At 35.7% G+C, this 10,343-nt stretch overlaps 1 long non-coding RNA gene across 2 annotated transcripts; it reads right to left on the minus strand.

Moving 5' to 3' along the window:
* Nucleotides 1-1,863: 1,863 nt before the first annotated feature.
* On the minus strand, nt 1,864-9,090 carry LOC143885569 (uncharacterized). 2 transcript variants are annotated; one of them, XR_013253502.1, is made up of 4 exons: nt 8,697-9,083; nt 7,232-7,582; nt 2,138-7,129; nt 1,864-2,053 (listed from the first exon to the last, which is right to left on the minus strand). It is a non-coding gene; the product is annotated as an uncharacterized LOC143885569 (long non-coding RNA). The 2 variants fall into 2 exon arrangements; XR_013253501.1 differs by having other exon boundaries at nt 1,864-7,129; nt 8,697-9,090.
* Between the last annotated feature and the right edge of the window lie 1,253 nt (nt 9,091-10,343).

Genomic DNA, 10,343 nt, shown 5'->3' on the forward strand with positions numbered 1-10,343 from the left:
TGCTAGGAATGGCCATATCAAAATCCACCTCCTTTATATCCACCTCTTCAATTGATAGTACTATATTGTGGTTGCGGTTCTTTTTATGCTTGGTCTTTCTATTTTCCTCATATCTGTCATATCAATAGGCTGTTGAGAGAAGTCATATTAGAAAGGTGAATACCTTAACATTGCCAGCTACATTTTAATTTCATTTCCCAACAGGCTTGCCGCTTCTTTGGATCTCTCTTTCAGTTCTATTTACCTCTTATGGTATTTTTTATCTTTCCTTCCACATATACAATCAAGCTATTTGAGTGTAAGTTTTTAGGGCTTTTGTTTTTTTACCCGTGCATCGCACCGGGTTTCTTACTAGTATATATATATATATATATATATAGGAAATGGTTTGTGAGAAGCTGCTCAGATAGCTTATCTGAGCATGGATTTTTAAAACAAGGGTGGGCCCACATTTTGGGGGTGAGGGGGTGATCTAAAGCATTCATTTGGAAGGTTCCCATCATGGATGGGGTGTGTACCAAAAATCAGCTCAAATCTTAACATGTCCATTTGAGGAGGGAAAAATGGACAGATACTGTTTGTCCACAAATTTGCCCAATTTTTCCCTCCACAAATGGAAGGGTTAGGATGATCCAATGGAGCTGATTTTTGGTACACACGCCATCCATGATGGGGCCTTCCAAATGAATGCTTAGGATCACCCCAAAAATGTGGACCCACCCTTGTTTTAAAAATCCATGCTTAGATAAGCTATCTAAGCAGCTGCTCTAAAAACTCATGTGGCCCACATTTTTGGGGTGATCCAAAGCATTCATTTGAAAAGCCCTTCCATGGATAGGGTGTGTACCAAAAAATGTGGGGCCACATGAGTTTCTGAAGCAACTCTCTCTCTCTCTCTCTCTCTCTCTCTCTCTCTCTCTCTCTCTCTCTCTCTCTGTGTGTGTGTGTGTGTGTGTGTCTATATATATTTACTAGTAAGAAACCCGTGCGATGCACGGAGTGAGTGATTGATGCCGGTGGAGAATGTACTGGTTTGACATGAGGCCAAATATCAGATTATAAGAAATCATTTAGTAGTTGCTACAGAGAGAGGAGGGGGGCACATCTCAAATATAAGAAATCATTTAGTAGTTGGTATAGGAAGGAGGGGGGCCAGCCATACCAGCTGCATCTCAACAAATTCGGCATGAGGCTACAACATTCTATAAAAAGTGGACAGAGTAACCACTGTAAAACATTTAGTAGATGCTATAGAAATTCGAACGGATAGAACTCTAGCAGACAGTAGTGAGGCGTACAAAGAGATATGAAAGTAAGAAAGCTGTCACTTTTCATGTGTTGACGATACCAAGAGATACGAAATTAAGGAAGATGTAACTTTTCAATGAAGAGATGTGAAAACAGGGAGAGATTCCAGCTCCTTATTTTTCTTTCAGTCGTTATAATTCGACTCTAAAAGAGTAAAAAAATCCAATTCAAAGAAGATTGTTTAATGTTTTTACATGGGTGGAAATGCAAAAGCTAATAAAAATCCCCATCTGAAAAATGGGTATCAACTAAGATTATACAATTCATGCTATGATGCTGTCTATAAAAACATCCTCATTTCATGGGATAACAAATGTTAAGTCGAGGAAGAATGTTTTGGATTTGTCTAGTGAGACAACCAAGAAATTCTACACATGAAACATTTCCAACTGTTATAATCAAACTAAAGACCAATTCCTTTCCCAGTACAGGAAAATAAAGACAAAAGTAAGACAAATAGAGAGAGCTCCTTTTGCAAGAAATTGTTGAATGTGAAAAAAATTGCTATAAAAAATTAAAAGCGCACAACATTCCCAGAATTCGGCAGTATACATATGCAATCAAAATCCAAAAACTGAAGCAAGAGGATAAAAACAGACAATAACAAAGAAGAGAAAAACATTCCAAAAAAAAATACAGCTTACCACATTCTTGAGAACATGTTGATAAAACTAACCGTGGGTCAATCTCGGGATCATGCAATACTATGTTTCTACTTCCACCAAATGCGAAGCATCGACTAGTTCTTGACATTGAAATGTAACATCAGATCTTCTCAGCTACAGTTCCAAAAAGCAGAAAAGTGCAAAGAAACATGAAAGTTTCAAACCTTTTGTATAAGCTTCTTCCACCTATAACAGTTTTCAAAACCTGCCCAAAAAAGAAATTAATTGAGAATAATACAAATAAAAGCATGCAAATGGTGGATCAAAGAAAATAAAAATTAGAAAAGATATAAAATAAGAGGAAGCTCCACAAATTAGAGCTCACCTCAACTCACCTTCTCGAGTGAGACATTTTTAGCGGCCCTAATATACCAAGATTAAATAAATAAAAAATAGTTCGAAGACTGAAAATGTGAAACTGATTACATGTTCTTTAAATGTTTTCTCGCAAATTGGGATAATTGTTATATGCTGACTTTGTGTTGTTTTAAAACAGTTCCAAAATCAGTTAAACTGATAGTGTCCTTAACTTTGACTGGTTGTAGGATTATAGTTATAGATTTGATTTAACCAAGGATGTGAAACAATTTATGGTTAAGATTGGGTTTGATTAGAAGTCTATTGTGTGTTTTAATAAGTGTATTTGACGGTCTACAAATTGAGATAAAAAAAGTATTCACATTCAAAAAAATGTGGTGTTGAAGGTGAGCTCCAATTTCTTGACCTACCTCCTACTTTATGGAACCACACATTTTGATTCTCTTTGATTAATCATTTGCATGCTTTTATTTGCAGTATTCTCAATTAATTCCATTTTTTGTCACGTTTTGGAAACTGTTACTGGCGGAAGAAGCTTATACAGAAGAAGGTGAGCTCCAATTTCCTGAGCTTCCTCTTACTTTTATCTCCTTTCTAATCTCTATTTTCTCTTTGATCCACCCTGACGTTTATCATTTCAGCTGTCTTTCTTAAAGTAATAGGTTCTCACTTCCTCTGCTTTTCTTTCATTCCTATTTTTTTTTTCATTTTGTTGTTCACTGCTCAGTGGCTATTACCATTTTAATGTCATCTATTCTGGTTGTAGTTGCTTTATAGGACTTTGGCATATCTTCTTCCAAGGGTGGATGCATTATAGAAACTGCCATGAATCACCAAATTAGAGCTCAACTCAACTCACCTTCTTGAGTGAGACATTTTTAGCGGCCCTAATATACCGAGATTAAATAAAAAAAACAGTTCAAAGACCGAAAATGTGAAACTGATTACATGTTCTTTAAATGTTTTCTCCCAATTGGATCACTGTGATATGCTGATTTTGTGTTGTTTTAAAACAGTTCCAAAATCAGTTAAAACTGATAGTGTCCTGTGTTTAACTTTGACTAGTTGCAGGATTATAGTTATAGATTTGATTTAACCAAGAATGTGAAACATTTTTTTGTTAAGATTGGGTTTGATTAGAAGTCTATTGTGTGTCTTAATAAGTGTATTTGACGGTCTAAAAATTGAGATAAAAAAAGTATTCACATTCAAAACCTAGAGACCACAGTTTTCAAACGCATTTCATCACTTTTCCTGACATGGGTTCTACATAAAATCTCAGTAAAGTGAAAAGCTTCATTTCCATATCAACAATCAAAATTCCAAAACAAATAAAAAGGCAAAGAACTGCCTGCACATACTGAAACAAAGAAAATGAAGTAATATTGAAATTTTTTTCCATTTATATGCAACAACAGGAAATGAGAAGGAAGCACAAAAATAAGGTCAAATGAATAGCTTCTAGATAGAGATAGAAACAACTTGGCTGGTGATATTGTCTTTGATGGAAGCAGGTAAGTTGAGATATATCAAGTTGTAGCATGCGAACAAACGATCTCAGGCAATCCTAGATTCAACAAATCAAAAACCTTAAAAACCCAATATAAACAATGTTGGAACCCATAGTAGATTATTACAAAGCTTAGGAAAATCATGCCTACAATTAAATGAAACATAACATATCCCTATAGAATTCCATGACTATCTATACTATATAAATGTGAAAAAGAGAAAGTTTTTTGGATAAACCTGAAAGGAATTGTCATGAAAAAAGGAAAGGCCAGCAAGAGCAAATCTCTGCTCGGATGTAAAAGACTAACATTGCACAAAAGGTAAGTAAAAAATTCTTTCTTTTCTTAAAAACATTTCATCGAGCAGTTTCTGTGCAAGTGAAACATATGTGGAATATCAAATGTTTTTCCCCATACCTTTCATGCTACCACAATCCATCCTTTGCAGGGGCTACTCTATGTGGAATATCAAAGGTTTTTCCCCATACCTTTCAAGCTACAACAACCCATCCTTTGCAGGGGCTACTCTGTAGATTTAAAAAAAGAAGAAAGAAAACACATTGCACTCCACCTTTATAAACCAACTTTTATCACCTTCATGGCAGTGAAATTGATATATGCTCTCAACTTCATTAATTGCTATTGTACTTAATACATACTTGAGAATCTGAAAAGCCACAATACTCTCTCAAAATCACCCATAGTTGCTATAAAAAAGTCACCAATACTGGCTCCCAAAATCAAGCTCATAAGAAATTTGCAGAGATCATTAGAAAAGATCATTGGATTGATTTTCATCGTTTTCAAATATTTAAGAGAAGAAGGGAAACCATAGAAAATCTTAAATACTTATACAGAGTGGATAGTATGGTTTCTGAGTTAGACCTTGAAATAGAGGACGTGAATTCAATGGTATAATAGATCTTTCTAAATAATAAAGAGATTCATATAATTACCTCTGTAGACAATTGCAAAAAGGCCTCTCTCTCTCTCTCTCTCTCTCTCTCTCTCTCTCTCTCTCTCTCTCTCTCTCTCTCTCTCTCTCAAAAAGTTCCACTACTTCCAACCAGATCTGGTAAAAGAACCCAATAACCGGAGGGCTCATAGACAGGAAAAATTGGGGAAAAAGGAAAAGAAGCTGGAGGTACTTCGATGCCCAAGCTTGAAGAGCATGAGAAAGAGACTTTGATCTTATAAACAAAAACATCTACTATTATAAAGAGGGGAAAATATCAGGAAGATTAGTGGGAAGAATAGCATTTTTTTTTTTTGAAAATTAATAGCATTATCTTTTCTTAGGAAATAAAATCTCACACTTGCTTGGCTGCATTCTCATCCATTTCATATCATCCATTGCATTATCCTGTCATATTCTAAATACGGAAATTGATGGATTAAATACTACAACCGAATGAACTTGGTATATTGTGTTAAAATAATTTTACAATGGTGGTAGCCAATGCAAAAGAATTAGTTCAGGAGCACAATCCTCATTTCTATCACCATCAGGCAATCAAAATAGATCCTCAAGATAGCTCTGCAAAGTATGATATTGTTACAACTCCAGACACATAACCCAATATTGGGTATATGTAGGAAGCTTTTCAACATGGAAAGATAATCACTGCAAAGAATGAAGAGGAAAACATACAACTTGTATTACCAGAAGTCCAAAAACCTCACTAAGTAGGAAAAAAACCTACGAAGAAAGTATGTACCTATGTTATGAAGTTAAAAACATTGACCCGCAACTCCCACAACAACCAAATGCGTAAAATAAATGGGTTCTGAATCCATCATTGTTGTGTCCATTAACCCTAACCAATTGTCAGAGTTGGAAGAAACAAATTCCTCTTGAAATTGTAAAATCCCAGATGGAATGCAAGCAATTTTTTTTCACCAAAATTTAAGGAAAAAATGCAGAAATACATACCTGAGAAATGCAAAGATGGACGATGCACGGGCGGTAAGGAAAAACTAATACTTATTAACACTTTAGCATACCCATCCATTGAATACTTCCTATATCAACTTCATAAATTAAATCATTGAGGCCATGAAAAATGCCACTGGATGCATAGAAAGAATAGCAAAAACGACTATGGCCCAGGTTCAAACCCAGCTCACCTACCAAAAAAAGAATAGCGACGTAAGAGAATTGCAGATGATCTAAAGAATTTTAAAGAGATTCACCACGAAATATATATCAGTGAAATGTCCTAATTAGAATGTAAAATAATAAAGTTTAAGATAAACAAATTCCCAAATTAAGTAAACTTAAAGAGTATATCTGATGATTAACGGCTGCAGTGCCCAAAGTACAGCCTTCCGAGCATTGAGGACGGGATCTTGGCTAGCCAGACATCCTGTAGACTCGTATGAGTGCATTGGCATGAATTTCCATAGACTCGTTTGAGTTCATGGCATGAATTCCCAAAACTCTAGTCTTTCCGGATGCATTTAATTACACAATCCTCAGAATCCAATCTATAAGAAAACCTCAGAACACAACATCACAAGCTAAAAAAAAAATCACACACAAGCAATAAATGATAACAACACACCACCAATAAACCCAAAGTTCCAACATCTCAACACACTATAAATGAAAATTATGTAATGCACAGTTCAAAAAGGGAAATAGAGAAAAATATACAACAATATTCCACAAGAATTACCTAATAATCATAGTCTAAACTTATGAAATAGGATAAGGAAACGAACAAAATGAAAGAGCTTTTGACCTGTAACTGACGGCTTGTTACTAAAAAGATGAAATAAAAATGATTGAGCTGGGTAAAATTAAAGAAATGATATCATTGCATTTTAATTTCTACATATTAGCTTTTGTCAAAAATATACACCACTGTTTGATGGTTGGAAGGGTGTACAAAGAGCCAATGTGAACAACTTATATCCAAAGAAACTCATCCTTTCTAAATCTTCTAGCTCAGAATTAAGTAAACTTCAAAAATAACAATGTTTGATGGTTGGAAGGGTGTGTACAGAAAACCAAAGTCAAGAAGTTAAATTCAAAGAAACTCATCTCTTCATCGAAATTCAAAGAGACTCATTTATTCTAAATTTTCCAGTTCACAATTAAGTAAAATACAGAAATACCATGACTAAATTTTCAAATTATGTTGCATCCAACAATGACCCTATTGGTTCAATTTCAAACATGATTAAGCAAACTACAAAAATACCAGGATTAATTTTTTTCATGAGAAACTTTTATATCCAGACATTGTGTGCAATTCCAACAGACAATAGAGCAATGGTAAGATTTGTTTATACCTGCAATACAATTTTCTTTTAATGGTATACCTGAAATACAATAGAAAGAGTAAGATCATAATGAAAATAGATAAAACCCTCAAAAAAACATTCTTTAAGTAGAAAAAAATTAATACAACTGCTCATCACCACCTTCTCACTAAAAGTACCATCGTCAGCAATGACGCACCAAGGCTGTAACAGTCCATCTGCCATAAATATCCATTGATTCAACAAAGAAACCTCATAGTAAGGATTTTTCATTTCAATCCAGAAGTACCAACTTCCTATAGTTGTAGGTTTGTTTGATTACACTCTTTGAGTTTTTTAGCATTCCCTAATTTTGATAAACCTTATTTTCACTCAACCAAAATATAGAGCATCCCCTTCCTGATAAATCCATCAAAAAAAGGCTAGAGAGGTGAAATTAAAGTCTGGAACCCAAACTTAGCAGCAGATGGCAACAGAAGGTGTCTTAAATGTTTGACGCCCGAAAGCCTACTCCTGGAAGAAGAAAGGAATCGAATCAACAGCAAAAAAAAAAAGGAAGGAAGGAAGAAAGAAATTCCAAAACCAACAGCAGAGCTTGAATAATCCATATTAAATATAGAAAATGCCCTGAGGAGGAAGGAGAGGCCTACAGGTGTCTTTGAACAGTGGAAAATTTGTTTAAACAGAAAAGAAATACATTCTATATAGTCCAGTTGGTGATTAAAACACGGGAAAAGAACTGGAAAAAACAAACTAACACCTAAAATAATTTATTAGAAAACACAAAAATAAAAATATCTGTTGATATAGTATTTCTACTCGGACGAATTTAAATAATTCATAAAAAATGAATTTAAAAGATGGATTTATAGATTTTCTCTAAATCATTTATAAAGTAGCAAAGGGGGAAAATGTAAGCAAATATAACTTTTGCACCAGAGAACCGCCACCTCAGATAAAAAATTTAGTTGAACTACAAATATGGCATTTGGCAATTTCGTGGGAAGCCATTTGGTGGCTACCTTTTGCATAATAGGATAACCATCTCAGATGAATAAAATGAGGACAAAATCAGCTGAAAAGTGAGCCTCCGTGGATTTTCTCACATGCAAAAGTCAGCCGCGACATGGCTTTTCTTAAAATTGCCTAGCAAGTCCCAATGAACACATGTATAGTACAACATCAAGTGGTCTTAAACTATGCTGCCTGTAAGAACATTTTAGATAATTCAAGTAAACCGGCCATCATCAACATCCTCTGGAAAAAGTAGTACGCACATAATCTCCGAAGTATCATCAAATTAAACAATCGATGAATCGGTGTAATTCTCAATAGTCAATACACATCTAATTAGCCGACCAGAGACTGAATTCATATAGCAATCAAATCCAAATCAAGAAGATATTGGTACCTCAACCAAATAAACACTCAGTCATCGACTATGTGGAATGCAAAATAAGGCGTGAAATCAGAATATATAGCAGAATCAGCTCAAAAATTATAAAAGTTTTAAAAATGTTTAGGTCAGGAAATCATAAATGAAAAAAAAAAAAAAAAGAACAGAGAGGTAGCCTTTCTAAAAGGTGACATGGGTAAATTACCCTGAAACAGGGTTTCTAAAATTTACCCTGAAATAGGGTTTCTTGAAGAGGGGCAGAAATATGGGAGAGAAGACCCAAAAAAAAATCAATCAGGCTTCTAAGTAGCAGTTGATGAAGTGGGGAAATCTGGGAAAATCCAGAAACTTCGTGGTTGATGATGCAGCTGTATGGCAGTTGTGGTGCGTGTGTCGAGGCGGTCCTGAGAAGATAAGTTCGGTGAGGATTTTCGGGCTTGCTAATGATCTCGCGATACCGAGATTTTGGAGAGAGAGACAGAGAGAGTCTTCGTGAGAATCTTGGGTCGAAATTTTCTCTTAGGCGAGATTTTGGAGGCGAGCGAGAGATACAGAGGGCAATATTCTTGGCAAGAGAGGGTTTTCCCTATTTTAATGGCTTTTTTCCTGTTTTCTTTCTTTTCTTTTCTTTTTTGTATTTTTTGCTGATTTTTTGGGAATTTGAGAAAATCAAAATAAACGGGAGGAGGAAGGGGAGGACGACACGTGTCTGTCCATTTTTTTCCCATTTCCCTCCACTGTTGGATGGGTTAGGATCATCCTATGGGTCTGATTTTTTGTGGACACCCTATCTAGGTAAGGGACTTTCAAATGAATGGTTTGGATCACCCAAACAATGTGGGCCCTCGCTGTTTTTCCCGACCGAGTAGATAAGCTTAGCTACAAGACCGAGTAGCAACATTTTTCCGATATATATATATATATATATATATATATATATATATATATATATATATATAGAGAGAGAGAGAGAGAGAGAGAGAGAGAGGAAACGGTTGGTGCGATTAAGCGCCCAATCACATGGGGGCCCACTTTGTTAGGATGATCCAAAGCATTCATTTGAAAGGCCTTATCATAGATAGGGTGTGTACCAAAAATCAGCTCTGTAGGATCATCCTAACCCCTCCATTTGTGGAGGGCAAAATGGACAGACAATGTTTGTCCACAAATCTGCCCATTTTTGTCCTCCACAAATGGAGGGGTTAGGATGATCCTATTGAGCTGATTTTTGGTATACACCCTATCTATGATAAGGCCTTGCAAATGAATGGTTTGAATCACCACAAAAAATGTGGGACCCATGTGATTGGGGAGCTTAAGTGCACCATAAGTTTGGTGCGCTTAAGCTCACCAACAGTTTCCTCATATATATATATGGGTGTGCGTACTCGGTCGAGTAGATAAGCTTATTTACTTGGTCGGATTAAAAACAGTGGGGGCCCACATTTTTGGGGTGATCCAAACCATTCATTTGAAAGGCCCTTACCTACATAGGGTGTCCACAAAAAATCAGCCCCATAGGATCATCCTAACCCATGCAACAGTGGAGGGAAAAATGGGGAAAAATGGACAAACACAGCTTGTCCACAAATCTGCCCATTTTTCCCTCCACTGTTGGATGGGTTAGGATGATCCCATGGGGCTGATTTTTTGTGGACACCCTATCTAGATAAGGGCCTTTCAAATGAATGGTTTGGATCACCCCAAAAATGTGGGCCCCCACTGTTTTTCCCGACCGAGTAGATAAGCTTATCTACTCGACCGAGTACGCACACCTTTCCCTATATATATATATATATATATATATATATATATATATATATATATAGGGATTTGCTAGGATCCATCGCTAAAGGTTTCTCGCAGCTGGTCAGTCAC

This window comes from Tasmannia lanceolata, unplaced genomic scaffold (genome assembly GCF_043159265.1).
Source record: "Tasmannia lanceolata isolate RefF3 unplaced genomic scaffold, GAP_Taslan_0.1 ptg000008l, whole genome shotgun sequence".
In the NCBI taxonomy this organism is placed as follows: Eukaryota; Viridiplantae; Streptophyta; class Magnoliopsida; order Canellales; family Winteraceae; genus Tasmannia; species Tasmannia lanceolata.